The following is a 7157-nucleotide window of genomic DNA, read 5'->3' on the forward strand; positions in this document are numbered from 1 at the left end:
TGCGTGGCCAGCTCAACGGCGGCGCGCGGCGCGGCCAGTTCGGGAGCGGCCAGCGTGCTCCCGCAGAGCTGCTCGGCTCGGCTGGAGGTGGTCCGGCGGCCACAGGCACTGGCGGCTGCGACCGCGTCCTCGCCGCGACGGGCTAGCACCGGCGGCGGCGACCGGGGAGGAGAGGCGCGGGAGCTGCGATGCGCCGATAGGGAGGCATGGTGCGGTCGTACGGAGGAAGGGCGCAGCAGCGGGGCGACGGCGTGAGCTCGACGACCGGCGGCAGCGAGGGTGGGTTCGTCTGGGAGGCTGTCTGGCTCGCTGACGAGGACCGCGTCGCGGCGGATGGAATGGGCCGACCAGTTGGGCCAAGGGCAATTTGGGCAAATCATCACCTTTCTTGGCTGAAACCGAGGCGCGGTGTCTTCTGGCAATTCAAAGTGGAAACACAGTGTCCAGCAGCAACTTTGTGGATTTGGGGTGTCCACCAGCCGTCGGTGCTCATTTGGCATGTCCCGTGGCCAATTGTCCCTATTATATATATAAGTTCAGAAAAAAAAACTCTTCATCGACGGTTAGAGGGAGACAAACCAGAAAAAATGGACAAACCAGAAAAAATGGAGTAGAGAGAAATTTGACCATGGAGGGTATACCCGTTATACCCGCCGCTGCAAATCGTCTTGTCGCCGGCGGCGCTAGCAGGGGCCGTCGTAATGGCGAGCCCCACCTCCACGCTCCAGATCTGCTCTTCCACGGACCCCGTGACGCCGCGGCTCTCCACGCTGCCGATGGGCGCGCACCTCTGGTCGATCTCACAGTCCAGACCGAGCGCGAGCGAGCTGGGGTCGCCGTCCATGTCTTCCTTGGTCGTGGCGCCGCCGCGCCGCCACCGGCCAGACTGCCCCCGCTGCCAGCACGTTGTTGTTGAAGCTCCCACAGAGACCGCGCTCGGCCGCTCGCCTGTGACGACCACGAGCGCAACGTCTGGTGACGATGGCCTCTTGCATGCACTAGTCATGGGCTCATGGCGTCTTCTGCCGTGCTTGCATACAGGAAGAAACACCCCGGCCATGGCGGCGCTGTTGGCAAGCAAGATGAACGTCATGCGAGGACACCGCAAGTGAGCCCGTTTGCTGATATGCCGAGGGCTCGTGCGCGCTTGCAGCGGCAGCGGCAGAACCGCAAAATGATTGAGAAGATGATAACGAACGCTACCATTGATGCAGGCATGCCGCTGCCACTGCAGGTGTCATCTCGCGAAGCACAGCATGATCCCAGCCATTACCCGTGGCTTATCCGTTCCCCATTGGACAATACCCATTGTGATGGATAATTAGCGGGTACGGGGATGGGTGACGCGTGGATGTACCCAACGGCATCGTAAATATATTTTCATAATATATCTATTTAGTGTAGGAGATGATGCTACTCTTTCTTAAAAAAATATTGGTGATTTTAGAATGTAATTTATTTTGGGACGGAGGTAGTGTTAGTGCCTGTTCAGCAAGGTTCCGTGGGTATAACCACTGATACCCATAGGGTCGCCGGGGGAGGCCAACTCACAAGACTACGCCGCGAGAAGCACGACACAGGTCGACGTGCATCGTAAGACTGTGTGAAGATTCTTGGTGATTAAGGATTATCTGTTCGGATATGCTAGATTCTGTAATTTCTATCTTGTAAACCGATCGGGATAGAAACAACCGACCTGTAATCCTACCCCAGGCTATATAAGACGGGTAGGGACCCCCTCGTTTTCATCGAATCTCTCATAATAAAATCCACAAAGATACATGACGTAGGGTATTACGTCAAGCTGATGGTATGAACCCGTCTAATCATTGTTCCTTGCGTTCTGTGTCACCATTCGGTTCCCTCACGTGCACCTCCACCGATTCATCTACTACCGTGGGCATATCCCTCGATAGACTACCGGACGTATTTCGTCAACAGTGGCGCGCCAAGTAAGGGGTGTGCGTGCTAAAACCATGGTAAACCAGATGGTCCGCTTTTCGAGCTTCATGGCCCTTCTCGAGCGGAGCCAGATCTTCACGGTCGGATCCATGACCTGGTTCATCGGCCCCGATGGCAGCGGGGAGATCATGGAGGCAGCGCAGGATCACCCTACGCTGATCGCGCCAACACCTGCAACGACATCTCCGATCCCGGCGCCCCATCGCTGAGTCAGGAGATCCATCAACAATGACGATCTTATCGCATCCATCGATCGGGTCACAAACCGCTTAGCGGAATGCCAGCTCCTCGTGGATTCGGTCTTAGATCAATCTAGAGCGAGCGATGAATTCCCTACACTCCAAGATCACCAAGCCGCTGCAACCAGGCGACCTGCTCGGCCACATCGTTCGAGGTGGCCAGATTCTGATCTAGTGATCGTGCCACTCCAGAGGGGCACACGGCGTGGTGCCGACCACTTCCTGCTACCGGCCTACGCTTGGCCGATTACGAGGTCCCGATGGAGAACCCGCCGAAGCCCTATCCCTTTGGGCTAGAGGGCGCGAGATCCATGTACCAGAACGCTATCCACCACCTCTTCGCCGACCACGTCGAGCGCAATTGCGTCACCAACCTCTACATGATTGATCCGACTAAGTCCGATCAACCCACGCCCATGGTCAATATGGTGGCCATTCGCCAGCTTACGGATGATTCCCTCCACGATGTCCTGGAGGAGAGACCCAGTGATTACTCTGAGGGCTCAACCAAGACTACATCGACCTACCCTACTTTTCCTCCGAGGTTTGGGGGCATGATTTTCCACGTCAGCCACGACAGCGCCACTAGGGACGGCGAAACCTCTGATGAGCGCAACGCTCGCCTAACGAAGAACGCCGATCGTCAATGTTGCCGAGACATAGAGGCGGCCCATGGGGGCGACGTGGATGGACATGGCCCCACCACGCCGGGGCATAATCTAGAGGAGTTTGATATGGTAGGCGACCAGCCGGTCCACAAGACCCCAGGCGCCAATCTCACCGTTGCTTTTAACAAGCTCGAGAAACTTCCTCAAACTCAAGAGGCCGAGAAGGTCCGAGTGCATATCGTAGCAGCTCAAGTTTAGGTAAACGAGTTCTGGAACCCTGACCCATCTTTTTTGACCGTGTTGGCTTGTAGTCGCTGCTCCCGCCATGATGGAGGAAGTCAACATCAAGGCCTCGAGAACTCCCGACACCAGGGCAGCGGCCCCTATCTCTATAGAGGTTCTAGGGGTAACTACGAAGGACATTCATGCCAAGATGGACGCCCTGCGTGCCCTCCGAGAGGCTAGGGTGGCAACCGCGATGCTAATTAGGAGGTCAATCAACCCCCACGCGATGCCCACGATCTCATCAATGCTAATCTCGACACATGGGGTCACATCGTGAACGGTAGGTCCACACGGTATGAGGCTGAGATGGAATGCCGGCGATAGTTCGATGAAGAGCACAGAGCACCTGTTGCACCCTGAGCACCACCTGTCGCCCCCATCGCTGGCTTCGGACTTTGACCTTTCGCAGCGAGGCTTCGAGCCATGCGATGGAGTGTGGGATTCAAGATCGTCGGGGTGAACACCTACGATGGCAAGGTGAACCCTGCCTAGTGGCTAACTAAAAGGATCGAGGATGCCGCCTAGAGGGGGGTGAATAGGCGTTTCTAAAAATTCAACCCTTCAAAATGCAGAAACGATTAGTGTTGGTGGAAACTCCTAATTAGAGAAATAAACCCCTGATGAGTTAGCTAACAGAGTGAACAAGATATATGTAAGGTATCTAGGAGCTAAAACCATACACCACAAAGGTTAGAAATGAGATTGAATAAAAGCAGCAGAGTCCACAAATACCGGACGTGTTTGGTATCAATACCGGACGCGTCCGGTATACACGGGTTCTGCTCGATTAGCTTCCAACTTGATCCTTTTGATTTCTCCTTTCACACCAAGTTGCTGGCACTTAGTAGTAACTTATTCATGAGCTCAAGCAACACAAGTAGATCATAAACACTCAATGAAAAGAGAGATCGAGACACACGATGTGTTTTACCAAAGTTCGGCCTCCATCGAGACCTACTCTCCATTGAGGGGGCTGCTAGCGACCCAACAAAGGCCAGCTCTAGAGGACCACGAAGGCCACTATAGCCGAAGTCTTTTGTAACTCCTTTTCCTCCTTCCACTAGCTTGATTCCTGCCCTTGCAGTGGTGGAATCGAACCATTACAAACTTTCTGAGACACACCACAATCTCTCAGGTGCTCTTCGGTGATGCCTAGCCATCTAGGACTAAAGAGTCCAAGGGTAACAAATGTAAATTATGAGATTAACAATATGCATAAGTGCTTAAGGGTGGCTTGTTCTTAAATTTGAATCTCACTCAACCCACAAGATGGATTTTACAAGTTTGAATCAATCACTCATTAAGAGAGGGTTGAAGGATGTTCTCAAGGCTCAAAAACGTGTCTAGAAGTCAGCCAAATCAGCAGCCTCCAAAGATGGAGGCTAAGGGGTATTTATAGCTTCTTTGAAAAACTAGTCATTATGTGACCGTTGGATAATACCGGACACGTCCGGTATTGGTATTGGTGGTACAACCCCGACGGTAACTTTGTCAGTGTCGCTGTGAGGCATCGAAACTTCCAACGATCGCTAGAACTCCTGACCCCTAGAACCCCTGACTCAGATTGAAACTCCCGATAAGCCAAGCCGAGACAACGAAGAAATTTTTGTGATTGGGCAAATACCGGACACGTCTAGTATTGCCAGACCACCAGAAAACAAGTTAGCTCTTTTGTCTCTCAAACACTCAAACTTCACATGGGTTGGCTTGAGCACTTTTGAATGATTATCTATCAACATGATGCATCCCTCTTAATAGTTCTGCATACCTATTAACTCAAGATCAAATGAAAACACAGTTTGAAGCGCTTGAGTTGAATTTCCTTGAACCGAAATGCCATAGCCTTCAATCTTCATCAGGTGAAGGTGTCAACATGTTGATTTTGATTTTTATCCTTGTGCATTGCCATCTTGAGCATTTGACTTGATTCCATTCAACATATGAGAGTTGGCTTCAAAGATATCAAGTCATCCCTTTATAAAGTCATCAAGGATTTGATTCTTCACTTCAATATGTCTAACGTGATTTGATTGGCGCCTTGACTAAATGCAAGTACTTCCTTCTTCACCCTATCTAGATTCCTCGATCGCCAAGCCATCGCTTGCCCTTCACCCTTGCTTAGTACATTGAAGCCTTTCCTTGCTATCTTCACAATCTCAAGCCATCTAGTCACACTTGGTGTCGAATCATTCATTAAATTCATTTGTATACTTGTCTTTCATCTTAGCAAGCTTCAATCGGTGAGTCCAATCCATATGCAATCCCTTGTGTCTCATTATATATTTTTCAACATGCTTGCTTTCATATGAATCATCGAAATCCCATAATAAATACGCCTTGCATGAATTATCTTTGCATTGTTGTCTTATGTTTGAACTAAATTGTTTTCAATAATACATCATTTTGGCTTTCATTAAATACCTATGAGACAACCTATGACCTTTCTATACTTAGCAAACGGGTTAGACCTTTAATCATGTTGTCATTCAATCATCCAAATAACACTAAAGGACTAGATGCACTTTCACTAACTCTTTACGAGATCGCCGTGCGAGCTACGGGTGGAAGTGAAGACGTCATGGCAAACTACTTTCCTATCATGCTCAACCAGTCTGCGAACAACTAGCTTCTTAGCCTGCGGGAGAACTCCATCCGATCTTGGGATGACCTCAAAAGGGTCTTTACCGAGAACTATATGGCTACGTGTGAGCAGCCTGGCACCAAGTACGATCTGGAGAAGCTTCACCAAACCTCCAGGGAGTCCCTGTGTAACTTTATCAGGCGCTTCTCGGAGACGAGGAACTCCGCACCCAACATCAATGACATTGAAGCCATCGCTGCATTCACCAAAGGGCTACAACACGAGCAGCTCCATGAAAGGTTGTATCGCAAGAGGCCCACAACCATCGGCGAGCTGATACAAATTGCATATGGCTACACCAACGCCAAGGAAGCTAAATGGCCTATCCATCCCGATCGCCACTCACGCCACAATGACGATCACCGTGAGGAGAGACGCTATGACGACCATGACCGTCGCCATGATGATCGTGCATGCCACCATGATGATCCTAAGCACCGGCGCGAGGACTGCCCGAAGAGCTCAAGAAGCAGACAAGGCTGCCGCCACTGGCCTGACAACTCCGTCAACGTCGTCAACGCCCACGCTAAGCGCACCTATGATGCTGACTACTATAAGCTCATGGATGGCCCATGTCCTATCCACAAGGATACCAAGCACACCATGGGGGAGTGTAGAGGCCTGAACAAAGCATTCCATGGTGAACCAGCAAAAAGAAAATGATTCAATGACGACGAGACCGAAGACGATCAAGGCAGATGTCGGGACAAGAGCAAGGGCCATCCTACCAGGACGCCACCAAGACCGTCGCCACTATCTTTGGGGGGAGAGCCATCTCAGAGGACAAGCAAGAGTAGAAGCTTGTAGCGCAATGCATCTTGTTGGTCGCTACATACAACGGCTCTATTGCTGGTCCCAAGTACCTCAACTGGTCAGAGCAGCCGATAACCTTCTCTAGGGCTGACCAATGGTCGGACATCCCATATCTAGGGAGTTTCCCGCTTGTCCTGGATCCATCATCAATGATGTATGCATCTAGAAGGTCCTCATTGACGGAGGAAGTGCCCTCAACATCCTGTTCGCCAGGTCCCTAAAGGAGTTGGGGCTTAAGAAGGAAGATCTCACCCCCATGAACTCTCCGTTCTAGGGGGTTGTTCCTGAAAAAGTGTCCCTACCTCTGGGATAGATTACATTGCCGGTACAGTTCGACACCGCCAAACATTTCCATGTCAACTATGTCAACTTCTTGGTTGCCAATTTCAACACGGTATACCATGCCATCCTAGGCTGACCAACTCTCGCAAAGTTTATGGCCGTGCCGCACTACATGTACCTAGTCCTAAACATGCCGATGGAGCAGGGGGGTCCTCTCCCTACGTGCCAACCTCAACATTGCCCACTCCTATGAGAAGGAAAGCTTCATGCTCACCGAGGCTACCAACATCTCCATCCGCATGCAGGACTGTCTCACGGCTGTGCAAT

The sequence above is a fragment of the Miscanthus floridulus genome, chromosome 5, assembly GCF_019320115.1.
Source record: "Miscanthus floridulus cultivar M001 chromosome 5, ASM1932011v1, whole genome shotgun sequence".
Classification (NCBI taxonomy): domain Eukaryota; kingdom Viridiplantae; phylum Streptophyta; class Magnoliopsida; order Poales; family Poaceae; genus Miscanthus; species Miscanthus floridulus.